At 42.1% G+C, this 27,999-nt stretch overlaps 1 pseudogene; it reads left to right on the forward strand.

Moving 5' to 3' along the window:
* On the forward strand, nucleotides 1-27,524 carry LOC116875967 (annotated as a pseudogene).
* The last annotated feature ends 475 nt before the right edge of the window (nucleotides 27,525-27,999 follow it).

The raw sequence follows: 27,999 nt of genomic DNA on the forward strand, positions 1-27,999 counted from the left end.
ATGAGCTCATCAGCAGGAGGGGAGAATCAAGAGACAGTCTGCACAGAGTTCAGGCTGAGCGTCAGAGAGAAAATTGGATTCTGTAGTGGCAGAAATGGTGACTTGGAAGGGTCAACATCAACATTTAGTGATGGATACAGCTTGGTGCGACTTAGAATTTTTAAAAGTACTCAAGAAAATCAAGAGTTAAGGATTCAAGTAAACACTGTTTCAGAGCCTCCAGAGAATTGGCCAGGTTGGAATAAGCATCTGACTCCTAGAAGACAGAGGAGGAGGAAATTCCAATAACCAAGAATTGTCATAAGTATAGAAAGCACTTGTATTAATAACAGTGTACTGAGAAAGTATAATCAAGGGCTATAGACTAGAAGTCAGAGAGGATCCAAAGATGACTCGTGAATGTGTGGGAGCATTCCCCCATGGAGGACTCCCCATCCCCTGAGAGAGGACCCAGGAAGATGATTCATTAGGGAACTCAGAGGGCAGGTGGGGAAAATAACTGGTTCAGTTTGGGACATGTTCATTTTGATGGACCCCTGACACATCCTAGAGAATCAATCAAAGTAGACTATTGACAGCTCAAAGCCAATGTCTAACTTGAATATAGTAGGAAAGAAAATCTGAGGGTGGGAAACACCATCTACAAGGACAGCACTGAGTAAAAGAGGAGAGGGCATAGGAGAAAAGCTTAAGGAATCTGTCATGTTATTGTTGCACAAATGAGGACGAATCTGCAAAGAAGATGGATACACAGCCAGAGAAGCAGAATAATCCAACAGAGCAGCATAGCATCATGGAAGTCAAGGAAATAAGTGCTTCCGTTTGTTTGTTTATATGTTTTTTAGGATTTTATTTATTTACTTGACAGAGAGAGAGGAGCCCAAGCAAGGGGAGCGGAGGAGAGGGAGAAGCAGGCTCCCTGCTGAGCAGAGAGCCCAATGCAGGGCTCGATCCCAGGACTCTGGAGATCATGACCTGAGCCGAAGGCAGATGCTTAACCCACTGAGCCACCCAGGCGCCCTAAGGAAGTAAGTGTTTTAAGAAGACAGCATCTAACACAGGCAGAAGGTACGGAAATTTCAAGTAAGGTGAGACCTGAAATTAATAGGTTAAAGGAGATTAATGGCGTGGAGGTCATGAGTGGCAGAGTGAGAGCTGTTTCTGAGTGATGAGGGTAGATATCAGGCTACGTGGGGCTAAGGATTAAATCATAGGTGGATGAAGGGTTATTATAAAATATCATCTGGAGAAGAGGAGAGATGAGGTAGCAACTGAAAAGGAATATGAATTTAATTGTAAAGCTTCATGGGTATTTTTAAATATTTATTTTGTAGAACTACATTTGACATATAATATATAAATTCCAGGTGTATAACATGTTAATTTGATGCATTTATATATTGTAATATAATTGCCCTTACAGTGACAGTTACTTGTACCTCTACCATGTTACATAGAAATCCTTTCTTTTTCATGCTTGGAACCATTCAAAGGTTTTCAGAAGCTGATAGGGAAGATCCAGATTATAGGGAGTGATTGAATACACAAGAATAATTTAAGGTATATGTTAACATCTAAAAATTTAGATTTAAGGGGTGCCCAAGTGACTCAGTTGGTTGGGCAACTGCCTTCGGCTCAGGTCATGATCCCAGGGTCCTTAAATTAAATCCCAGGTCAGGCTCCCTGCTCAACAGGGGAGTTTGCTTCTCCCCCTCCCCTGGCTCATGCTGTCTTACTCATTCTCTCTCTTTCAAATAAATAGATAAAATCTTTTTAAAAATTTAGATTTAAGTTGGTTATGAGCATACCATGAGATACAACCAGCAAAAATAAACAAGCAAAAAAAAAAAAAAAAAAAGCGGGAGAGGAGAGGTATTTTTACAGGTGTTTAGGGTGAGTATGAGAGCTCTACTTGGCTTCCAGACTCCTCAGACCATCTGTGGCAGGCAGGCTTGTGGGGTAGTTTTTATGGGAGTGATTTTTGGATTCAAATTGCTTGGTTTAAATCCCAGCTTTGCCACCTACCAGATTTGTGATTAAGCCAAACCGCAGAAACCCTCCAAGCCAGGGATCATCTCACCAGTAAAATGGGAAGTCATAATAGCATGTGCTATAAACACACACACACACACACACACACCCCATTAATTCTGCGCACACACACACACACACACATTTTTACATTTGGAAAAGTAACCAATAATATAATAAGCTCTATAAAAGAGTGTTAGAAATTAGGATAGCAGTAGTGTTTTGCTAAATTTTTAGTAAGACAATTCTATGTGAATATGTAAGAAGTCAGGTTGTTAACTGAGGTTTAATTTAGTGTGTGTTCTTTTCAGTCAGGTTTTTCCTGACCACTTTTGGGAAATGGAGGCAGCTGTGTATACCCTCCACATTCCATACCTGAATGCCTCATTGAAGGATTTTAAGGAGGTCTTCCGGGAGCCCACTAAGCACACTGCAGTGATTTGTTTCATTTATTCTGTACATCTGTGCAGACTGTGTACACTATACTAGGGCCTGGTAAAATAAAGATAGATACGATACAGTCCTTGTCCATGAGTAGCTGAATGGGGGAGACACATAAACAAACTGTGGTAAAATAAAATAATAAAGATACTGTGGGGTGTCAAGAACTGAGGCCATCAGATGAAGAGAGTGGGCCATCTATTGTAGTTTCTCTGTTGGACAAGTCAGGACTACAGCATAGCGCTCAGATCCTGGGGTCTACGGGATGGGGTAATTGGTCTGCGTGCTGTGAAGTATGGAGCCAAGAGAGATCTGAAAGTAGTGTCCAAGTGTGAAGCTGGGATCAAGCCAAATAAACCAAAGCCAGACTTCTCAGTCTTGATTATGCCCTAGAATGACCTGGGGAGCTTTTAAAAAAATATGTCTGGGCCTTCCACCATCAAGAATTAAATCAGAATTTCAGGGACATGGAGTCAGACATCGATATCTCTTTTAAATACTCTCTAGTCGGAATTCAGATGCAGGGAACTCAGTAGAGAACCACTGCCCTGAAGGGTCAAGTCAGAGGAGGAGGGAGCACAGAAGTAGCAACGAGGTCTGGACCCATCCTAGATCCTCGCTGTTAAAAGAGGGTCCATGAACCAACAGTGCCTGCGGGGCCTGGGAGCTCACAGAAACGCAGAACCCTGGGCCTTACCCCATTAAAATCTGCACTTTGACAAATTTCTGTATAATTCTTCCATACACTAAAATTGGAGACGATTTTTGGGAAATCACAGTCACCCTCCCCGCCCCCTCTTACTGGTCCTCTTGCTTCTACTCTTGCTCCCGACCCAAGTTTATACTGCTGAGGTTGGACCCTTGGAGACTAAGACAACGGCCATGCCTGACCTTGCCTTAACTGCCCTGAAAAGGCCCGAACCTATACACGGAGGAGGACAGATGTCAATAACCTGTTGAAACACCCTCAGGAAGCAGACCACGTGGAACTGGAAATCAAGGTGGGGAAAAGACTCTGGACAAACCCACAATACTCAGAAAGAAAAGCCATGTTCTTCTGGCAGCCTAAGACCAGGACTTACATCTGCTTTAAAATCAGAGCAGCCTTCTTGGCAATGAGCACATTTGTAAATAAAGTTCTATCCCCCACTCTTGCCTCCTAGGCCTTCTGTCAAGATGACAAATTATAATCCACACTAGGGCTATCAAGAACATATCTGATTTTTCTGACTCATTATCAGATCAGTGCTAAATTCCAATAATGAACTTGGTTGCTAAATTCCAGTGATGTACTTGGATATTACAGAGCAGAGCTTTCATCAAAGGACCTGAAACTGAAATGAAAACCCTCGTGAAAAATTGGGTCCCTGTCAACCAGACAAGAAAATGTCTTGGAAACAACTATTTTGGAGACTGGTGTTTAACACTGATCGAATTTTTCTAACTTTAAGAACATAACAAATCTATAATTTATTGAATTTTAAATCTGGAGCACAGCAATAGAAATATCTATTTATTCTAAACCACAGAATTCAAATCTCTCCTTCCTATGTCTAAAACTGGAATTGGAACAGGACAATCAGAAAAGTCTAGAAAGCGCTGGCTAAAGCTGTGTTATGCATCAAATATGTATAGAAACATTATTTTAAGACATAATGTTTCCTTGTTGTTTAACTCAATCATCTATAAAACACTGAACTATATTTTCTCATTTAATTCTTAACAATGCCATACAGAGATTAAATTATTTATCATCACATCCTGCCACTGAAGAATCTGAGAAAAGAATCTTCACAAAGACATGGGGCTGCCCAAAATCACATAATAGTTTGGGTTTTATCTATACCCTGGCCAAATCAAAGCCAGATCCTTTGACTCCAAATCCCAGACCCATTTCATTCCATTAAGCTCTCTCCTATGCTTGGACTGATCACATCCTTGACAATATGCAACTTTTTTCTTATTGTCCAAAGTGTTTGAAGAAAAGCATCTGAGGCTCTCAACTGGTTCTTGCATTTGCCACTATGGAAGGAGTTTCCAGCTGGGTTCTCCCAATTTCCTTAAGAAGGAGAAAAGCAAGCTCTTCAAGGCCTAACCTCAGTTCCATTCAAAGGAAACTGTCTTTTGTGGCTTATTGGTAGAGCCCCAGTGCCTCCCCAAGTCAAATTTATTCTAAAACAAATCAGAGTAGCTTTTGTTTACCGTGATGCACGCTCTGTGAAGAGGGTGTCTGTGTTGGTTCTGTGATAGACGTGAGGCAATTAGTCACAGTTGTGATTTGTGGTAATATTTTAGTCAAAAGCTATAAATACATGAGTTCTGTTTTTCTTGTTGTTGTTATTATTTGTTTGTTTGTTCTGGATTGAATTGAGCACTGATTAGCATAGCAGAATCAGCTCATAAAATGAATGCCAACATTTAAACAACAATTATGGAGATGCAATTAAAACTTAATGTTGGGAGATTTGTGTACCCTACAGGAGAACATCTGCCCAATAGCCAGGTGGGCACATGGGAATGGCGGAAGAGGAAGACTTCCTGCTGATATGAGCTACATGAGAAACATCTTGCTGAGTGAAGGTGACACCAGAGGGCAGTTTTGTCCTAAGAGGAGAAATTGAGGCAAGGGCCAAATAATATGGATATATTTTAATTTTAAATTTATATAAAGAACTAAGGGCCTTTTCAGATTTAGAAAAGACAGATTAACATAATTACTCCATTTCTATCCAATTAGAGAGCATCTGCTCTGTATTTGTATATGAATTTTTTTCCTACCTCTGGCCAAATCTTCACAACTTATGAGAAGTATTCAGTCCCTATTCTGAAGTCATCTTATTTTTCTTTTTCCTAATTTCTGTCCCTAATTATATTAACTCTGTATTCTGTATCTTTGCAAACTTCCTCAAATTCTTTTTGGAATGAAGTAGAAAATCATTTAATCACCCTTTTCTTTGAAAAAAATGTTTTGTCACTGGTAGTCTGACTTCCTTCTCTGTTGCAAAATGCAAGGACTTGGTATAGCTGTGTTCAAGGCATAAACGATGTGAGGACCTCAAAGAACCCAGCTGAATTCTACTGACAGAAGGAACACCTATATAAGGCACTATCCACCCTGAATCTGCTTCTTTGAACATTTGGGGACAGAAACTTTATCTTGTTCATCTATATATATATCCACCAACTACACTGGTTCAATGTAGATCAATAAAATGGTGTGGGTTTTTTGTTTTGTTTTAATTCAATGGAGAATAACAGACAAAATGGTAAAAAGCCCATTACATGGTACACGCTCAAGGAACCTATTCTTGGGATGATTTCTGTGAAATAGTGACTTTTAGGCTGAGCTTCTGGGCACAGTCAGATTGCAGAAATAACCTGCAACTCTGAAATCAGTATTAACCAAAACTCTGAGATATCAAACTATTATTGAACCACCTGGAAATTTTAATAACAATTCCATGCAGCAATTAGGAGTAAGAAATATATCATCATCCTTAATTATCTACAGCTATTACTCATAGAGCTAGACAGAAGTCCTGATTCCTTTCCTTAACATTACAGTAGAGGAATTAAGTGCACAAACCAGTGGATCCAGGTCTGAAATGAGTCTACCACTTACTAATGGTGTGACCTTGGGGCAAGTCATTGGAACACTAAGACACATTTTCTTCATCTGTAAGTTAGAAGAAATGATAGTGCCTACACCAGAGAGTTGTAGTGTGTTACATGGGGAAATGCTTTGTGGAATGCCTCCACATAGTATGTATACAATAAATTATTAGCTAATTCTGGTTCTCTTCTCAGTATGGTTGCTTACAAGTCTACCTAGTTAGGCCAGCATGAATTCATCTGAGAAGACTTTCCATGCCCATACTCCCTAGAAGTGTAATTTCCCCTTTCTAGGATCATTCTTGTTATCCCACAAAAGGTCTATAATATCTCTCATTTTAAAATACCCTCCCCAGCACCCTATTACCTCCCCTAGCTACCATCTTATTTCCCAGCTCCCCCATTTGGTAAACTCTCAGACAAGGTATGAATTACCAGTGTTCACTTGTGGATTTCCCTTTTTCTTTTAACCCAATTCTGTTTGGCCTCCAACCCCCTCACTCTGCCAAATCCCCATTTGTCAAGGTCATTAATATCCTTCATTTGCCCAAACCCACTGGTCAATGTTCAGTCTTCCTTTTACTTGAGGTCTTGGAAGCATCTGACATAATTGACGATTTCCTCTCTCTTAAAACCCTTCTGTCACTGGGAAATCACGTTATTCTGGTGTTTCTCTTTCTTCATCAGCTGCTTCTTGGTTTTTATTGCCAAAATATAAACTTTGTAAAAGATGGTGTTTCCCCCTTTTCTCTATATAAGATCATCTAAGGAAGGAGTCTACCTAAAATTGTCCACTGTTCCCTGAGTTCTCCATTAATTCCAAGTGGTTCATCTCCATTTGGGTTTTTTGGAGGTTTCTCAACCCTCTCATATCTTGATTTTACCCTGAAGCTTCATCCATGCCCTTTTTAGTAGACAGCATCACTATTCACTCTCAGGAAAAAGAAACACAAACACACCCCAACACTGAGCTAAAATATAAACTCTTTCCTGTGATCCTCTCGACCCTCTTTCTCAATCATCATCTTATTCTCTCAGTGCAACCCACATTGGCCATCTGACTGATCTCTAACCATACAACGTAGTTTGTTTCAGGGCCTTCATTGGTGAGGGTCTTTCTGCCTCCTTGAAATGATCTCTTCCTACAGAATTCACAAGTTTTACTTCTTTGTCTCAACACAAATGTTACTTCTTCAGAGAGGTCTTTCCTGATCACCTTTTCTAACACAAACCTCCCATTATTTTCCATCCCCTAATCTTCTATTAATTTGTTACATAGTTTTCTTTTACCATTGCTTATAATCATAGGATCCATTTATTCACTTGCTTATTGACTGTCTCACATCTGGAAGAATTTTAAGCTCACTTAGAGCAAGGTTTTTGTTTCTTTCCTCACTGTGTCCCCATTTTCTGCTTATAATAAATTCTCCACAAGTACCCATGAAATAGTTGAACTATAGAGATGGGACTTGGTTAAGGAAAGGTCTGATTCATACCTGGACCCTTGAAGACCATATACACAAAATGTATATTCTATTTATCTAAAGACTTGCTATTTTTATTTCCATCCTCAAAGCTCCTAGATACTGCAAGAATACTGAATCTGAAAGCAAAAATACGAAAGTAGTGGCTCTGGCCTGTCATTTATAATCTAAACCCCCCCAGGGAAAGTCACTGGAACTAGCAACTCAATTCCCCAAGTTGTAAAATGGTGATCATAACAGCTGCTATCACTAACCTAGAGAATTGTCGTACAAGAAAGGAAGCCATCACTTACTATGAACCTACTATACATCAAGCATTGTATACTCAGATATGTCTTTCATACATATTTCTCTTCTGAGTTATTATAATGACTTTCTAACTCATTTCCCTGACTTTACCCAGAAAATCCATTTAAGATGGCCCTGGAGTAATCCTAAAAATATAAATCAGATCCTGTCACATTCTTAATGACCAGGGACACCCTCCTGCAGCTCTCTATTGGCTAGATATAAGTCCACATTCCTTGGAGTTCCAAAAACAAACTTTTAAATTCTTGCCCCTCCCTCGTTCTCTTGTCTCATTTCCTAGAACTCAATTTCCCTCCATTCCACCATCTGATTTTCTTAAAGTATCACTCACTCATTTGTACTTAAATAAAACAGACTATTTCTTACCATTTGATTCTGTATTTGCTCTATCCTCCACCTGGATCTCTTCCCAACCTTGACTGTCAAACTCCCATTTACTCTGTAAAGTTCCATAGACATATAATCGTCTGTATGAAGCCTTTACTAGAACATGCGTGAACTTCCAGAAGTCAACCACCCTGTATTATTTCTACACTTTTTACATGCAGTCATCACCCTTAAAACATCATACTTACTAATTTTTTTGGTTGTCTCATATACTACGAGTTCCTTGAGAGCTATAACCAGTTCTTAATCACTTTGGTATCTACAGATAGCAAATTCTCTAAGTGTTCGTTGAAAGAATGAATGAACCACCTCATACAATCATATAATTCTCCCTGTAAGTAGGTATTATTTTCCTCACACTCACCAAAGAACACTAGATAATGTAAGGACCATCCAAACCAGGACATGTTGGAGCATGGAAAAGGAATCATTAAAAATTTCTCTGGGAAGACAAGCATAGATTAGGAGGGTTGGAAGACTTAAGGTCACCATATCTAAAAGGCCCTCCCAGAGCTGGTGTCCCTTGATCTCACTCACTGCTCTCCAGCCCTTGTGGCCTCTTGTGTGTTCCTAGAGCACACCAGCATGCCTCCCCCTCACAGCATCTGCACATCCTATTAAATGTTACCTTATCCAAGTAACCTTCCTTTAACGGCTCTCTAAAACGGCATACATATTCCAACCCACCTCATTCTCCATCACCTAAACTTCATTTTTCATCATAGACCTGGTTACCATCTGGCATCTTTGATCATTTTTATTTATTTTCTGTAGTAGGTGCTGGGAAGTTATCCCAAGTTTCAATTGGTAGAGTGTGAACAGTTAGCCAGAAAGGGGATGTTGGTCCTAAAATAATGGAGAACTTTAAAAGCTTGACAGAAAGGTTTGAATACCATTTGGTTGAAAATGTGAAGCCTCTGGAGATTTCTGACTAGGCAACCAACATGATGGAGGCTCTGGTACAAGATTAACAGGATATGTGTGCATCAGCAGAGTCTTGGTCTCCCAACCATTGATTTCAAGGACTGCGTTCTCACTGGTTGGTAACTGACTTCAAGTACTGTTTATGCCCTCAGAGTTCTCCTGTCTTGTAATCAGCTATTCTGCATATCTGTAATTAGATATTCAAGAGCGGTCTCAATAGCCCGAGTTTATCACTTCCTCTAGCAACACCTGGTAAGGACCATAGATAGGGTCCATAAGGCTCTTTCCAAAGAAGGCAGCCCTGTGAACCCGGATCACATTCTCCAATTAGTCCCACCTTCTTTGTATCTTCTGTATTCCACAACCAAGTAGTCTCAGAATGCCTTGCAGCATGACCCAGCTGCATGAAGAATTAACTCAGGAGTAACAGAACGTCACATTTTGAAATAAAGAGACAAGGAAAAGAGTCCAGAGTGATGCCAAGTTTTCAATCCCAAGTGATGGAAAGAGCAATGATTCCATTTGCATTAGTGGGAGAACCAGAGGAAAAAAATCATCATTTCCTTTTAAAACATGTTGATTTGAAGACAGGACAAACTTCAAATAAAATATCTAGCATGTATCTGGAAATGTGGGATTCGAAATTAGGAAATAAATCTGCATCTAAGACACAGATCTGGGAATCATTTGCATCGATGTGTTATTTGAAGCTGAGAAAGCAAGTCAGATGAGCAAAAAATAAATTGAGGAAAAAAAACCACTTTAGCAAGTTTTTAGAGCCAATTTAAGCAGGATGAGGAGGTAAACAAGTGAGGGAAGAAGTGTTAAGTAGAAAAGGGAGGGTTGCTTTAATAACACGTGGGTGGTGGGTATTTCTGGGAAGACAGTGGAGTAAGAGGGACCTAAACTCCTTCGCCCCAGTGTTATCTACAACTAGGTAACACTAACATCAGGGTAAGTAACCCAGAAAATAACCCAAAGACCGGCAGAACAGACTCTACAGCTAAATGTAGAGAAAAAGCCACATCAAAGAGGGTAGGAAAAGTGGAGGTGGGGTGGGGAGCTAAACGGAGCTGCAGGACTGTCCACGGGAGGGAAGGACCTGAAGGTGCAGAGAGGGGAGAGAAACAGGCCCTCACACTGAGGAGTCCCCCCAGGAAAGATGACTTACAACCCACAGGACTTAAAATCCAGAATTTAAAAAAGAAATCAGTGGCTCCACTCAAGGACAGCTGGTTGACCAAGAGGAAGCGGAGTCCCTGCCCTTTAAGAGACAGCACAAGAAAGAGCCCGAGGAAACACCGTGTAAAAGCGATGGTTTGAAAAATGCCTGGGGCATACGAGAGAGAGAGAGAGAGAGAGAGAGAGAGAGATACTTTACTCATCTCAGAGGGGTCCTAGAAGGACAGAGATCACTGGAAGACTCGTCCAGAAACAAAGGAGCCAGCAGGAGCCATTCCCCTCCTCTACCCCCCAGCATAAGTATATGGCCACCTTGGGACTTCCGTCCCAGGAGTGGGCTAGGGGCTAGGGGCAGACAGGTGGTCAGCCTGCAGGCCTGCCCACCAATGGAAGCTTCTTAGGGAACAACACAGGGAAAGCACACTGCAGTTTGGTGCTACTGCACCTCGCAGATGCCTGATCTGACTCCAGGCAAGCCTGGGCAGCCCTGCCCTGGCCCACTAACAGTCCAGGGACCAAACACTGCCCACAGCTGGCAAAGAGAGCTACTGCAGATGACGGCACTGAAGGAAAGAGCAGTCCAGCTACCAACAGCAGGGCATAGGCAACACACATAGGAGATGCCTTGGAAATGCCAGATTCCGGTGTAGAGGGGAGACTGCACCCCAGGATGCCACAGGACCTCCTCCTCATAAGGTCACTACTTTCCGAAGCAGGACATAGAGCTGACTTTCTAACACCCAGAAACAAAGAGGGCCACACAAAATGAGACAGGGGAATATTCCCCCAAGTAAAAGAACAGGACCCACCCACAGCAAGAGACCTAAACAAAACAGGAGTAATCTGTCTGATGAAGAAATTAGTGATCATAAAGAAACTGGAGTTGAGAAGAGAGTGGAGGACATCAGGGAGACCCTTAAAAAAGAGAGTTAGAACACATCAGAGATGAAGAACACAGGAAATGAAATTTACAATATACTAGATGGAATAAATAGTAGGTAGAAGAAGCAGAAAAATGAATCTGTGACCTGGAAGACAGAGTAATCAAGCTGAGGCAGTGAAAGGGAAAAAAAAAAAAAATAGGCAAAGGGGTGCCTGGGTGGCCCACTTAGTTAAGTGTGTGGCTCTTGATTTTGGCTCAGGTCTGGATCTCAGGGTCCTGAGATCGAGCCTGGTGTAGGGCTCTGCACTTAGTGTGTGTGTATATGGAGCGGTGGTGGGGGGCCTTCCTCCTCACCTTCCCTTTACCCCTCCCCCTACTCACACTCTACCACTTAAAATAAATAAATAAATAAATCTTAAAGAAAAAAAAAAAAAAAACCTAGCCAACATCACACTCAATAGTGAAAAACTGAGAGCTTTTCCCCTAAGGTCAAGATCAAGACAAGGATGCCTACTCTCACCACTTTCATTCAACGTACTGTCAGAAGCCCTAGCCATGGCAATCAGAAAAGAAAAAGGAGTAAAAGGCATCCAAATTGATAAGGAGGTGCGCTAAAGCTTTTGCTGTTTGCAGATTACATGATACTATATATAGAAAACCCTAAAGACTGCAAAAAAATTACTAGAACTGACAAAAGAGGAACACCTCAATAGCTCAGTCAGTTAAGCATCTGCCTTCAGCTCAGGTCATGATCGAGAACAGAGTCCTAGTATCGAGCACCATGTTGGGCTCCCTGCTCAGTGGGGAGTCTGATTCTTCCCCTGCCTCTCCCCCTGTTGGTACTCTGTCTCCCTCTCTCTCTCAAATAAAATCTTAAAAAACAAAAACAAATGAATTCAGTAAGGTCACAGGATACAAAGTCAACGTACAGAAATCCACTGCATTTCTATACACTAATAATGAAGTAGCAGAAAGAGAAAGTGGTGGTGAGGCTGTGGAAAAAAGGAACCCTCATGCAATGCTGGAAATACAAAATGGTGCAGCCACTGTGGAAAACAGGATGGAGGTTCCTCAAGAAATTAAAAATCGAACTACCCTATGATCCAGCAATCCCACTACTGGGTATTTACCTAAAGAATATGACAACGCCAAGTCAAAAGGATATACGTACCTCTATGTTCACTGCAGCATTATTTGCAACAGCCAAATTAAGGAAGCAGCCCAAGTGTCCCCTGACACCTGGATAAAGAAGATGTGGTGTGTATATATATATACAATGGAATGTTACTCTGCCAGAAGAAAGAATGAAGTCTTGCCATTTCCAACAACTTCTATAGATCCAGAGAGTAAAATGCTAGATGAAATAAGTCAATTAGAGAAAGACAAGTAACTCACATGTAGAATTTAAGAAACAAACAAACAAGAGAGAGAGACAAACCAAAACCCAAACTCTTAACTACTGAGAACACACTGATGGTTACCAGACGGGAGGTGGGTGGGGGGATGGGTGAAATGGGTGATGGGGGTTAAGGAGCACACTTGTCATGATGAGCCCTGGGTGATGCACAGAAATGCTGAATCGCTATATTGTACACCTGAAACTAACAGAACACTGTAGGCTAACTCTACTGGGATTAAAATTTAAAAAAGAAATAACATGTGAGTGGTAGATGCGTATAGTTATTAGAGTAGAATATTTAGAAGAGCTACTCTCAGGAGAGGAGTAGACTCTTCACGGGGCAACACGATTAGCAAGCAGCCAAGAGGACTCGGTGGAGACCGATCTCTGCAGAGCTGAGGCGGCATGGTTTTCTAACTTTATAGAACAATCTAAGACTAGGAATAGAAATAGCAAGTACTGGGAGCTTCTGCCCACTGGCATTTTACCCAGTAATTGTAGAACTGACCTGATATCTAGGGACTGCCAGAGTATACACAGTCTAGCAAAATGTAAGGAATTCTAGGATGTAAAGTATTAGCACAGAGCGGATAGCTCCAGCTGAGAAACCCCCACTTTTGTTCTGGAAAAAAAATCACCAAGGTCAATGAAAATCTAACTATACAATCAGACAGAAGAGGTAGTAGAGTATCAAAGCTGGGCAAAAATTAATTCTAATCCTTCCATGGATTTCTGAGCCATTTATTGGGTGATTGAATGGTTCAACAGGTCTGAAGCACAGACAATGTATCTGGCACTTTCCTCAGCTCTGGAGATGGAAAAATCTCAGATGAGCGGGGAGATAAGGCAGAGAAATCTGAAGCAACTTAATGAGGGTCCCACAAGAAACTTATGGTAAAACCTCCTGAGGCCCCGTCTATGCTTTTTGCCTTCTGTCCAATTTCTTACATTTCTCTCCAACCAAGTGCTAATTTATTTTTTCCAAATCTGGATGAATTTCTTTGAAAGTCCTTGTATCTTCTGGCATTTTATAATTTGTTCTGATTTTATAGGGTGCTTCACTTAATCAAAATCCTGTTTCTCAACTATAAAATGATAATATAGCTGTAACCTGCACTTGCTTATACATGATAATAAGCATTACAGAGATAGAGTCACCTGAGTTCCTTGGAGAAAGGCACTATGGAGACAAAGGCAGATATTCAATATTGCAAATAATCTCATCTTCTCTTACTATCAAATGTTCATTTAAATTGCATGAAACAGAAAAAAAGTGGCTTCTTTAAAATTTCATTGTAGAAAGATATCCATTCTGATCTAGCTGTGTCAAAAAAGTAAGAGTGGGAAACACCATTCTTTGTACTTGCAACAAACAGAAAATGGCTAGTTTCATTTCACTAACAGGCAACTCAGGGGGGCTGGCTTTATTAGCAGTACAGGAAGAAGATCTCTTCATAGGAAAATAGTTAACACCATTTTGTAGTCCTCAGAGAGGGCGAAAAACCATGAGACCCATAACTACAGGAAACAAAGAGTTGCTGGAGGGGGAGGCCATTGGGGGATGGCGTAACTGGATGACAGGCATTAAGGCAGGCACATGATGTGATGAGCACTAGGTGTTATACACAACTGATAAATTATTGAACACTACATGGGATCCTAATGATGTACTATAAGTTGGCTAATTGAACTTAAATAAATGAAAAGAAAAAGAAAACAGTAACTTTGTTTTGTTATACATGATGGATTCTCTGGAAAGTAGGTGTGCCCTGCCCAGTGCAAGTTAATCCATTTTTTTCCACCCTGGTTGTGCTGAATTTTTTTGTTGTCAGCTTGGTTGCACTGGGAAGTGCATTTTCCAGAACTCACTTTCCTGTAAGGTTCTGGGTCAGGCAGATGAAGTTGCAGGAATTGGGTGAGGAGGAAGTACAGCTACATGACTGTTACCCTTTGACGTTGGTTACTGGCTGCAGGTGATGAGAGACCAAGATGTGCTGGCAGGTTCCAGTCTGCCCAGATTATTTTAGCTGCCACCCCTGCCATGGTAGGCAGAGTTCCAAAAAAGCCCCAAGCTTCTGGCTCCCTGGTGGACTCCCCTTGTGTAAGACCTGCCACTGGGTGGCTAGAGGGAGGATGCAGACTGTAAATACGATAGGCTACCACTCCCACAGCTAGGTTACCAATCTGCTGACTTTGAGTTAATCAAAAGCAAGCTTCTCTGGGATGGGCTTGACCTAATCTTCCAGAGCCTTTAAAAGAAGGTCAAGTTCAGAGAGGTTCATTCCTACTGGCCTTGAAAACAAGGCTTCCCTGATAAATACATCAACAGAGAAAAGAATTCTGCCAACGACCACATGAGCTTGGAAGAGACCCCAAGCCTCAGATGAGATTCCAGCCCTTGACGATACCATGGTGGCAGCCTTGTTAGACCCTAAGAGGAGGAGCAGGCTAACCTGTGTCCAGACTCCTGACTCACAGAAAACTGTGAGATAATAAATACATATTGTCTTAAACTGGTGAATTCGTGGTAATTTGTTACATACTAACAGATAACTAATATATCCATTGTGATAATGTGTTACATACTAACATAAACCGATAACTAATATATCTGTTCACCAAAAGAAACCCCAGGTGCACCCTATCCAATGCCTTGCTGAAAATTCAAAGGCAGTAGCCATGAAGAGCAAAGACATTCACAGACTTCATCAGCCTTTCTTGATGGTCTTACTCTAACAGCTAGACATGCCAGCTTCAATATTCCCCTACAAGTTCTAACTCCCCAGCTCCTTTTGTAATTGCATAGCATCTAATTTGTATAACAACTTTCTCACTTTGTGACACTCTTAGTGGCTCTGCTTCCCTGAATGAACCATGACTGATACGGTGACGGGTCCCAGAAGTGGCACTAAGACAACAGAATCTTTAGAATGGGGATCTGGAATTGGCTTTAACATCTAATTAGACTTACGGACATTAATGACCTTGTCACCAGTGTTAGCACACTGGTAGTCCAAGGAATTCCAATCGACAATCCAAGTGACAATACAGAAAACTAAACTGTCACCTCTAGACATCTATATTCAAGCACCCATAGAAGGCAGTGCTTTGGAGGACCAAGTGGTTGCTGCTATAAACATTTTTAGTTAAAATAAGGCATATGGAAATTACTTGGCCAATTATAAATGCATTAGAGCACTCAGAGAAATACAATTATGATCTTGTGGCTTTAAATTCCCACTGCAAGGTCCAGTAAAAAATCAGAAAGCTTTAGTAACTGCCCTAAAAGAAAACCTTATCTCCTATAACCATAGGCACAAGATTTCTGAAAATCAAACCAAAGTCTAATCCTGTGGGTGACTTAAGTACAATACAGATGCAATCCACAATTGCACAGGGCTTTTTTTTGGTTTTGTTTTAAATGTTATAGTGAGGGTATTGATGGAGAAGGAGCAGGATGTTGGAAATCTGGATGGCGGGATTTAATGGGCAGAGTCTAATGAAACTGAGCACATCACACCCTGAAAATTCTGCTGAGCTCCCTTTTCCAACAGAAGCAGACCTTACTCCCTCATATGAGTAGCATCTCTCCATGGCTGAAGCACGTGCATTTATTTCCCATGAGGTAGTTACCTACAGGGGATTGCTGGTCCTCCTCAGGACCTTCTCCCACCACCTGCCATTGTTTCCAGGCCCAAGTCCTGGCATGACCTATAGGGTCAGAAGCAAACTACAACCCATGGAAAGGAGCCCTATGCACATAAAAAGAAATGTGAGATTTTTCTAATTCCAATTTGGTTAGAGCCAAAGCAGTAATCAGAATGGTTGAAAGCACAAAGATCGCTGATGTTGGCTAATTTAGCATATTGTCCTTGGGACTAAAAGATCAGAAAATTAGAGTTTTGACTTTTATAAGTGAAAAAAGATTCTAGATCAGATGAAATCTGTCTTGAATGGTCAAAATGCAGCCTCCAACTTGACCTGAGCCAGCTTATAGACCTAGTCACTTGAGTAAAGAGGAATCTGAGTCCCCTTGAGAAGGGAATCTGTGCATGCTAAAAATGCATGCCTCGAATCCTTCTCCTGCTCTTCTCCAGTGTGACCAGTGACCATTTAGGGAGTTGGCTTGGAAAGAAGAAGTGGGGGAATGTTATGCTGGTCTTTCAGGAATTATTACACAACAGCTCTGAACTGACACTAATTTCTGGTGACTTAACATGTTACTGTGATCTACCATTCAGAGTAGGGGCTTACGGAGGCCCCGTGATTATGAAGTTTTGGCCCAGGTCTACCTCACAGCAGGCACAGTGGGCCCCCACACCCAATCTGTGCTTATCTCCTCTGTTCCATAATCTAAAATTAATAGACATCTCAGAAACTGGCAGATTCCCACAGTGGTTTCCACACAGATAATGTGATGGCTGTTCTTGTCGAAAATGTCACATGGAAGCCACCAGAACTGAGTCTACTTCCTAAAATAAGAAACCAAAATGACGCTGCATTCTTGGAGAGATTGCAAATATTACTGCCACCCTCAAAGCCTCAGAAAATATAAGAGTTCCACCTTCCAAAGAAGACAGAAGGATCTTCTGAAAATACCAGGGGATTATTGTAAATGGTAAGAACTTTAATTACAGCTGATGGACTAAGTCAACTGGTACCTGGTACCTAGCTATCATTCTGGTGAATGATTTTCCTCCATATACCTAACAGTGCGGACCACCGAAAACAATTTACTTTCATCGGGCAAGGTCAGTCCCATTCATTGTCTTCCCTGAGGGTTCTAGTCAACTCTTAATTGCTAATTCAGAGTCTAGTCTGCAGGGTCCATGAGTGCTTCTCCTTGACATTGAACCACTGTGTCAATGATAGCACAGAACGCTGCTTCTAACAGAAATCTGACCAGTGCAGCAAGAGTTTTGCACTCAGTTTACTGGTGTTACCATGTCCCTTAACACCCTGAAGTTGCTGAATTGTAGAATGCACTTATGAAGACCCAGTGTCCTAGTTGGGTAGCAACATTTTGCAAGGTTGGGTTGACGGCCTCAAAGACACAGTACCTGCAACCAACATACAATGCTATCTTTCCTTCGAAGATCAGAAATTCAAGAGGTGGAAATGGGAGTGGCCACTTTCATTATTTCTCCTAGTGATTATCTAGCTAATTCTTCCCCAAACTTGTAACATTGCCCTCTTGTTTATTTACAGGTCTTCATTCCCAAGAGAAAAAGGCTTCCTCTGTGGTTAGTAATTATGCCATTAAAATAAAAGTTGAGGGCACCTGGGCGGCTCAGTGGGTTAAAGCCTCTGCCTTCGGCTCGGGTCATGATTCTGGGGTCCTGGGATTGAGCCCCATATCAGGCTCTCTGCTCAGTGGGGAGCCTGCTTCCCCCTCCCTCTCTCTCTACCTGCCTCTCTGCCTACTTGTGATCTCTGTCAAATAAATAAATAAAATCTCTAAAAAATAAAAAAATAAAAGTGGAAAGTGTCATGTGGTCACTTAGATCTACGTGAGTCAGTGGAACAATGGGTAAAGATAGGATTACTCTACATCTGGGTGATTAATCCTATTTTTTTTTCCCTGACAGAAGGAAATTAAATTGCATCTATACAGTAAGAACAGGGAGGGTCATGTCTAGAATGCAGGAGATCCTCTGGTGCATCTCTTAGCTGTCCCATGGCCTGTGGTCAAAGTTAATGGAAAACTACAACAACCCTATATAGAAATGAAGGTTTTGATCACCTTTGTAAACAAGGAACCATGACAAGCTGAAATGCTTGGTAAGGGCAAAAGGAGTATCAAACATGTATTAGAAAGAAGTTATATAAAAAATGAAAAATTAAAAAAATTTAAAAATAAAAATAAATAAAGAAATAAATAAATAAGAAAGAAGTCATAATGGCCAGCTATGATCTTGTGAATAATTGCAGAAAAGCTAGGAAAGAGTAAGTCTTCCTTATTTTGAAATATATTTGCATAGAATGTTAATTCTGTTTTTAATTCCTTTGTTCTCTTTTTCCCATTCTGTAAGTCAACCTTATAACTCAGTACTTAAGTAACAGGATGTCAAGGGGGAGTGTGACTTCACCAGAAGAGGAATAAATATCATCCAAAAAATGGTTGAAGTGGGAGTTTGTGTGCTCTCCCTTGGAGGGAATGTTAGCATGTCTGAGGTACAAAGAAATGATCAGATCATGTCAGGCAGAGGCCTCATTTTGCTATTGTCCTCATCTGAAGTTAAATATAGGTAAAAGAGGTGTATTATGTATGCCAGTTGGACAAGGGGTTGACTGGTGGGTTGTTCTATTGTCAACTTGGTTATGCTGAGAACTACATTTTCCAGAATCTCCTTGTCTATGTAATTCTGGGTTAGAGTTTGTCAAAAATTAAGTCATATGAGTTTTGGGACACAGAAGCAGCAACCATCATTCTGCAAAGTCAGAGATGTTGAAGATAGATACAGAGGTCCTAGCAGATCCCGGCTGGGCCAAGCTCTTTCCCACTCAGCACCCAGCTCTCCTTCCCAGCTGCTAGTCCTGCTAACAGTGCCCCAGGCTTCCCACCAGATGCTTTGCTGCAAAGTCACAGAGCTGACAGCCATGAACAATCCCTGCCTTCCAGAGACATCTACGAAACCAAATCCTCTGGTGCATCTCTTAGCTGTCCCGTCGCAGACACACAGGAGCCTTTCAGATTTCATCTAAATTCTAACTCACTCCCTTGCTCCCAGGATGGTTCATGATGCTTCCTCTCTGAGCACTGAACTCCCCTTTTCAATCCTTTGATTCTCCAGTTCCTCCCTCCAACACAGAAGGTCTAATTCCTGTAACGAATTCCTTACCAGGACACTCAGAATGGCTGCGCATTAGCCTGAACTCAGACTGATAGAGGAGCCTAAAAATAGAGTGATCTTCATTTCTTGTGAAAAATCAGCAATCATTTTATAATAAATACAGAACATCCCTAAATATCAGTGTCAATGCTAAAAACAGACAAGACCCTACAGAGTATCCTCCCCTTAATTCTTTCTAACCTGGCCTGCACAGAAGACATCATTCTCTGAAAAATGTTGCCATGTCTTCCTGTGAGTTTTCACCCGCAGACTGATGAGATCCTTTTCTTGGGGTAGTGGATGTCTGGCCGACTCAGCCACTGTGATCAATACTATTGATTCTATCCAGGAGGCCAGAACAGGAGAGTAGGAAAATCTAGTCCAGCTTATCTGAGCTAGCTTCACCACATGCACAACTTCTCACTTATTAAGACTGACCGTAGAGGTTCAAAAGACAGAGGCAAAAGTTGAAGAACCCAAGCCCTGATATCTGGGGGGGAAACTCAAAAGGAATCTGCATGTCTATAAAATGCAATAGAACTGATCTAACATGTAAATTATTAACACAGTTGGCCCTGTCACAGACACCTCCAGTAGGCGCCATTGACAGGTGCTCACCAGGCTCTCAGTAAAGTGTAATCAGCACGTTGAACAAGCACGAGTCTCAGAATGAAATTATAAAGCCCTTTTATATTGCCTCTCATTGTGTTTACCACTCAATGAGTCTTTGTCTTCTCCCACCCTTATAGAAAATTCAGGCACACCTCAAGACAGTCTCGGCAATTCTTAAGTTATGAAATATTGTTTCAGCTTAAGAACTGAAATGTCCACTTTCATGTGTGTTCAAAATCCCAAACCTCTTTGGGTTGAAACATGAGGAATAAAGAGTGAAAAAGAATTAAGGATGGTCCTTACTGGACGGATGGCTTTTCTCCAGAACTGGCAGATGTCTGGAACTGAAGACTTCTCCAGCGGTGTTCTCATGGAGTCTGTGGGGGCCATTCTGGGGTCCCTTGATCTCTGTTCTTGTTCATCTGTCCACTTGTTTGATCTTCACCCTCCGAAAACTGGGTGATACCTTCATTTTCTCTCCATAGATAGCTCTATGTCCCTCCAGGCAACCCTCTGACTTTTCCCCAACTCCATCTTATCCATCACTGCTCCATGAAAAATAAAGTCATGCATTCTTCCCCCGATGTATGTTGGGGTGCAGGCAACTCAGTATAGTCATCTCTAGATCTCTTGTCTACAAGAGTCAGACCATTTCTTACACTATTCCTCGCTCAGGCAGGAATCAGACCTCAGGCCAGTGTGTGTGTCAACTCTCTACATGGTCTTAGTAAGACCCTTTCATGGGCACAAAGTGAAGGACAGGCACAACCCAGCCCTTTCCTCAGATGGGCAGGAAAGCTCAGTGTCCACTAGCAGTCTTTTCCAAAGTCCTCTTTACAGCTTTTTATTTTAATCCTCAGTTCATTTACATCTGCTCGATGTGGAAGAGGCATTTAGAATGGTCATAAACCACCTAACTACTTTTCAACCATGACTTTCTGTGAATTCTCCATCGTAAACTGTTATGCTTGCTGTGGTGTTTGTTACATATTTGCTTACATCCTAGGAGAAAACTCCATTGTAAAATACCATCAGGTGAAGCAATTTATTTCTGGAATCACTTATCTTTACAATTCTTGATCTGTCCTCTCAACTTCTCTACTTACCAACTCCACTATTTAAAGTATAATTATATTCTCAATCACTTCATATATATATATACACACACACACATATACACACACACACATATATCTTAAAGATCTATTTATTTTAGAGAGAGAGAGTACAGGTGGGACGAGTAGAGGGAAGGGGAGAGAGAGGGGAGAAGCTCAAGCAGACACCCGCTAAGCTCAGAGCCCAATGCGGGCCTTGATCTTACAATCCTCAGATCATGACCTGAGCCAAAACCAAGAGTCAGACAGCCAACTGACTGCACTGCACCACCCAGGTGCCCCATAAATGTATATTTCTTTCAGATAGTTCATGATACAATAAGTGTGATTTCTGTGTCTTAACTTCTTTCTTTATTCATACACCTAAAATATACCCCCCCTCAGGTCATCCTACGTGCAAGCCCAGGGCCGAACATGAGGACATCAAGGATCCTTAAACCGGAACCCGGCCGAAAAGAGATCGCTCAATTGTTAGAATTATGAGAAGAGTATTCGAGAGAGAGTCAAGTCACACAGAAGAAACAGGAGTTACCAGAGGAGAGGCTGCATCCGCTGAATCTTCAAAGAGAAACAAAAGTTGGGGAGTAGAGAGCCATCCCAGAGAAAATGGGGAAAATACAGGTCAAAGTAGAGAGGCAAGAGAAGGAATGGAATAACAATTAGCCAGGGATGTTTCAGTATGCAGGGAACACACGGGTGTAAGGCAGGCCACGTTGATGGATGAGCTGAACAAGTTTAGCAAGGATACATTTTAAAGGAGTTCACATGCTTGTTAAAGTTTAAAATTTATATTGAAGGCAATTGGAAACACCACATTTTAAGCAAGACTGTGCTGCAGTTGCAGTAAGATTTACATTTTAGAAAAATTATTCTAAATGAAGAGTTACTAATACTTGGGGGGCGGTAATGAAACATTATGACAAAGAATTGATGTTCTCCAAAAATTAAGATCTCATACAAATAATTTAAAAGCCAAACAGTACCACAGGAGAAAGGGGGAAGCACTGAAAAGATTCATTCTTTGGGGGGAAAAAAAGTCAAGAGAGACAAATTAAAAATGTGATAATACTTTCCACTGCTAAGATAAAAAGTCTGTCATGTCAAATATGATGAAGTTTTAGGGAAACAATCTCTTACAATACTGAGAGGGTTCAAGTCAGTGAAGCCATTTTAGAAGACAACTTGGTGGTATCTGTCAAAACTGAAAGTTGTGTGTGTCCTATGACTCATCAGGCCCTCTTCTCGAGGTCTTGGATCACAAGTATTCATGTGTGCCCAAGGTTAGCACAAGGATGTTCAGAACTGCATTGTGTGGGACAATGAAACCTTGAAAACTGTCGTAAAAAAGATGCCATGAGGTACAAACAGGACATTTCCTTTTTTCCTGGAACTAAAGTACACAGCTGAGAACAGAAGACATTACAGTGAACTGCCCAATGTGGGGTCCAGCCCTCTCCCCCTGGAGCCTACACAGAGACAACGGGTCAGTAGAACTGACACATGACCTCCCCTCCTCCCCCGTGGTCCTATCAGGAGAACTGGGAAGTTGTTCTTCCAGTTCCCATACCCAGGAAGGGAAAAGCCCAGAGAATCTCTGGGGACAGTATGGGGAGGTCTCCAAGAAAGGGAGACTGACATTTTACCTCTACTTAGATTTCTGCTTAGTCATGGGAGAACCCCTCTCCAGATGAAAAGAACACAAGAGGGACAGCACAGAGGGGCAGCCAGCTGGGGGCAGTGACAATCCACTCAGGTCCCCCACTCCCACAGATCTAGAAAGTAGAACCTGCTGGTCTCCCTAAACTCAGTCAAGGGTCACAGAAGGTAAGGAGACCGAGCCCTGCTCTCCAGCTGGGGACAAGCTGCAGGGTAAAGCCACAGAGGCCTGGCCTTGAGCTGGGCTGTGGGAAGCTGCCGCCACTCTTCTACTGTAAAATCAGCGAGCTGGGAAAGTGCTTACAACCAACCCAGGAGATGATCTCCACGTTGGGCTCTTAAACACATGACGTGTTTTATCCCCCTCGCTCCTTTGGGCTAACACCAAGAGAGAGAAAAATGGAAAGGAAAAGTGGGAACAAGGTAGAGGAAGGAGGGTTCTTGGGCAGTCCATTCTGCCTCCCACCAACTCCCCCGCCCCAATCCCCAGTCTAAAGCCTTAGACCCACATCATGACCGAGTGAGTGCAGCAATGAAAGATATTGCTTTGAATCGAATAGGAGATTACAGTGATAAAAGGTACATTACTGAGTCTTAAAGAAGTGAAGTGAAACTGGTTTAATAACAGAAAGGGACGTCACTGGCTCCAATGAGCTGTCATTAAGGGATCCCAGGACTCAGCAGGAGGGGGCTAGAGGAAGCTTGACAGAGCAGGGCTATTGTAGTTATTGAAAAAAATAAAACATCCTCATATACCCGGGGAGAACGGAGACTTCTTTTTAAGTAATTATACAAACTAAATGTCTAACACTAGGAGAAAGGATAAATCTATGTCTACATACACTGTGAATTCAAACAGCGTGTGAGGTAGTTCAAAGGAATGAAGTGGTTCAAAATTACCGATATGGATATTTCAGAAACATGTTGGCTGAAGAAAAAGAGGGGAAGAACAGTGCAGGCACAAGACCGTTATTATATACTTTTCACGGAGATAGATAAAGAAATAGAGATGTAATTTTTAGAAGAGGACTCCTTAAATGCATGTTAGTTCTTAGGAAAGAAAAATAAATAATTATTATAAGATCAAAGTCAAGGGGATTTTAGTTTGATGTACAAGGTGCCTTCTTTATTAAAAAAGAGAAAATGTATTCAGACACTACTTGTGTAACACAACTTATAAAAAAGAGAAATTTTAGGGGCACCTGGGTGGCTCAGTGGGTTAAAGCCTCTGCCTTTGGCTCAGGTCATGATCCCAGGGTCCTGAGATTGATTGCATCGGGCTCTCTGCTCATTGGGGAGCCTGCTTCCTCCTCTCTCTCTGCCTGCCTCTCTGCCTGCTTGTGATCTCTGTCAAATAAATAAATAAAATCTTCAAAAAAAAAGAAATTTTACTAAAACAAAACAATGGTTAATTTTGTGTGATGGATATTTGAATGACTTATGACTTATTTTCTTCCTTGTACTTTTTTGATATATTTTTTCAAGATTTTATTTGTTTATTTGACAGAGAGAGAGATCACAAGTAGGTAGAGAGGTAGGCAAAGAGAGAGGGGGAAGCAGGCTCCCTGCTGAGCAGAAAGCCTGATGCGGGGCTCGATCCCAAGACCCTGAGATCATGACCTGAGCTGAAGGCAGAGGCCTAACCCAGTGAGCCACCCAGGCACCCCCCCCTTTTTTTTTAAGTATTTTAAAATAACATTATCCTCCATAAAAAGGGAAAGGAACAGAAAAAAACCAACATGCACAATGATCATTGATCTCATCAGAATTACATAAATTCTAATAAAGATGAGATATCACTTCCAACATATTTATTTAATTATAATAATGGAAGTGCTCATATACAGGAGGTAGGAGTTTATACGGTCATGTTCCTCTGGAAGAAATCTGGCAAGATGTATATATAATGAGTGGGTTTTTTTTAGTTTTGTTTTTTGTTTTTTGTTTTTGAGGGGAAAAAAGTTCATGACTATGTATGCATAAAGCATTTCCAAAAGATTTAGTAAAATGTTAACTGTGTTAATCTTGGAGTCTTGGGATTATAGATGATAGTTGTTTATCGGTATCTTTCTTCTATAATAAACACGTGTTATTTAGATCATAAACCTATACACTATGTACACATACATATTTAAATTTTCTACTCTCTCACTTAGTAATTCTACAAGTAGGAATCTATTGTAAAGAAATAATAGATTTCTTCAAGATATAGCACAAAGGTATCCATGGAAACCTTATTCATAACTAAAAATTGGAAACAACCTCCATGCTCAACAATAAGTGAATGTTTAAAGACACTAGAAAACAACCATATGATGGAATAGAAAGTAGCCTCTTACAAAAACAGTGTTTTCAAAACACACTGAATTGCATGCAGGAAATTCTTAGGATACAGTACTGTGAGGAACAGAGAAGGGAAGAGAAATAGGGATGAATTACCAGGTAGTTCCAGGGGCCTACGGAAGCTTGAAATCCATACATTAGTGGAGGAACCAATCAGCCTGGTTGCAAGATTTTTCTCATCTAGGACTCGGCACCCCATCACACAAGCACGCAAGACAGACAGCTTCTAGAAAGCTAATTCAGTGCCAAGTATAATGAACTCTGTGTTTTCCAGGGCTTTGAGTTTCAGTTTACAATCACCCCTGTCTTCCATGTGCCATATTCCCAGTCATCAGAAGGTCCAGAATACCTTCTTCCCTGAAAGGTCCCCTGCCAGCAGACTATAGTCCTGCTGTCACATGCAGAAGCAGCAAGCCACTGGTGTCTGCAGCGGGACAAAACTTGTGTTTGAGGGACCATGGAAGAACTCCTGAGAGTGCCCAGAATCAACCCTTTACCATGTGGTTGGCAGAGTTCTCACAGAATCACTACTATCTGTGTATATAGAACACAGGTTCCAAGACCAGACCCCTCAAGTGCTCCTCCATGCCGATATTCAAGCAGACCATGAAAATCTCTGCAGTTTCACGGTTTTATTTGTTTTCACTGTGGCTTTGGTAGTCTTGTGTCTGGGATTATGCCCCAAAGAAAGAGATGTGTACACTAAAGATACGTTAAGTTAAATGGAGAATTTTTTTGGGAAACACTTGAATTTCATAAATCCAAGAGGTTATGAAGTGTAGGTCAGGCACAAATAAATGTCTCCAGATGAATCTTTTAAAAGCATATTATGCGGGGCACCTGGGTGGCTCAGTGGGTTAAGCCTCTGCCTTCGCCTCAGGGCATGATCTCAGGGTCCTGGGATCGAGTCCCACATCAGGCTCTCTGCACAGCAGGGAGCCTGCTTTCCCCCTTCTCTCTCAGCCTGCCTCTCTGCCTACTTGTGATCTCTATCAAATAAATAAAATCTTTTAAAAGCATATAATGCTCAAATCTCACCCTCAAAGATTCTGATTCCAAATTCTGTGAGGCAAATACTTGTTTTAGTACATTGTGTTAATAATGGCTAATCTAGGGGCACCTGGGTGGCTCAGTGGGTTAAGCTGCTGCCTTTAGCCCAGGTCATGATCTCAGGGTCCTGGGATTGAGTCCCACATTGGGCTCTCTGCTCAGCAGGGACCCTGCTTCCCTCTCTCTCTGCCTGCCTCTCTGTCTACTTATGATCTCTCTCTGTCAAATAAATTAATAAAATCTTTACAAAAAAAAAAATAATGGCTAATCTACCCTCCTCACAGAATTTCTCCCTTATAAAGAGATGCACAGTGATTTTCCAGAAGATGTTCCACTTTCAGAGCTCTTTTAACACTTTTCGTTTCACATCAAGGCTCCCAACGGGGTCCTGGTTTTGTACATACCATTTTAAGGACCTCTAGGTTTTGGTCTACCTCTCCTATCTCAGGGTTTAAATACAGTGTTAGCAGAACACTCAGGGGCTTAAAGATCACCTCATATGCCATAGCTCTTTGACATGACCCTACTAAACAACTTGTTCCCCATATAAGTAAGCATCACCATCAATGGCACACATGGCTCTCTGAAGTTGGTGCCCTTTCTTAACTCTGTATCTTAGATATCAAAGTTACAAAACATTATGGAGAGTATGCACCAGGCTCTGTTTACAAAGGACAGTCTAACTCATGCTTATTCACACATGCAGTTTCTTAAATACCCACACAGCCACGGGTCATGTGACTGGAAGGTCTCCCAACCCACACCATCTCTCCTCGGCGCCGCCTGAGCGCGGGCCCCATCCCGGCCACGGGGTGCTGCTACAGCAGCGAGAAGGAGAGCTGAGACCGGGACAGAGAAGAACAGAAGCTGCTGCTGGACCCGAGCAGCTCCCCTACCAAAGCCCTCAATAGAGCTGAGCCCAACTACCACAGCCTGCCTCCCACATGCACAGATGCTCTCCTCCATCCTTGCTGAGACAGCCAGCAACATCACTGGCGTGTCTTCTGCGGCCTCCCGGGGCACCGAGCAGCGTGAGTACATGGACCGGGCAAGGCAGTACAGCTCCCACTCAGCTGTGCAGAGCAGCAGCCTGACTCGCTGGAAGAAACCGCCGCTGCTGCCATCTCTCACCAGGCCAGTGAGCCTGTCCCCTTCTCCGACTCGCAGCAGGTGTCCAGGAAAGCTGTCCCTGCCTACAGTGCGCTTTCTCACATCCCAGGGGACGCAAAAGAGGAGCTGGTTGTACGGTTTGGGATCCCGTGAAGACAGGGATGGCTGGACAGCTCTTCTCCTCCCTTTACCCTGTGTCCACCCTGCCTCCCCCAGCCCCCAGCCTCAGTGCGGCTCACACAGCACCGACCTGCTACAAATCACCGAGAAGAGCGTGGAGGAGGCGAAGAGCGAGGCTGGAAGTCTCAGCGCTTGAGGACGGAGCCAGGGAGGGCAGAAGCATTTGGGACTGGCATTCAAAGCCCTGGCCAGGGATGGGGTGGGGATCAAAAGGTCAGAGCCTAGTAGATCTTCATGGTCACTGGCAAGATCGAGGTACCACTATGTGGGTGTTCCCTAGGGGGCCCATGGGGGCCCCGTCCCACCCTTTCTCTTGGCCTCACTCCTTCCCCGCCCCCTTGACTTGGTGCTCACATGCATCTCACAAGGGTTTGTGACCAGCGTCTGGACGAGCTTTAATTTGAATGACTCTGTATTTCTAGCACCCTGGGTTTTTACATGTTTGGGG

This window comes from Lontra canadensis, unplaced genomic scaffold (assembly GCF_010015895.1).
Source record: "Lontra canadensis isolate GAN:19392208 unplaced genomic scaffold, GSC_riverotter_1.0 scaffold43, whole genome shotgun sequence".
Taxonomy (NCBI): domain Eukaryota; kingdom Metazoa; phylum Chordata; class Mammalia; order Carnivora; family Mustelidae; genus Lontra; species Lontra canadensis.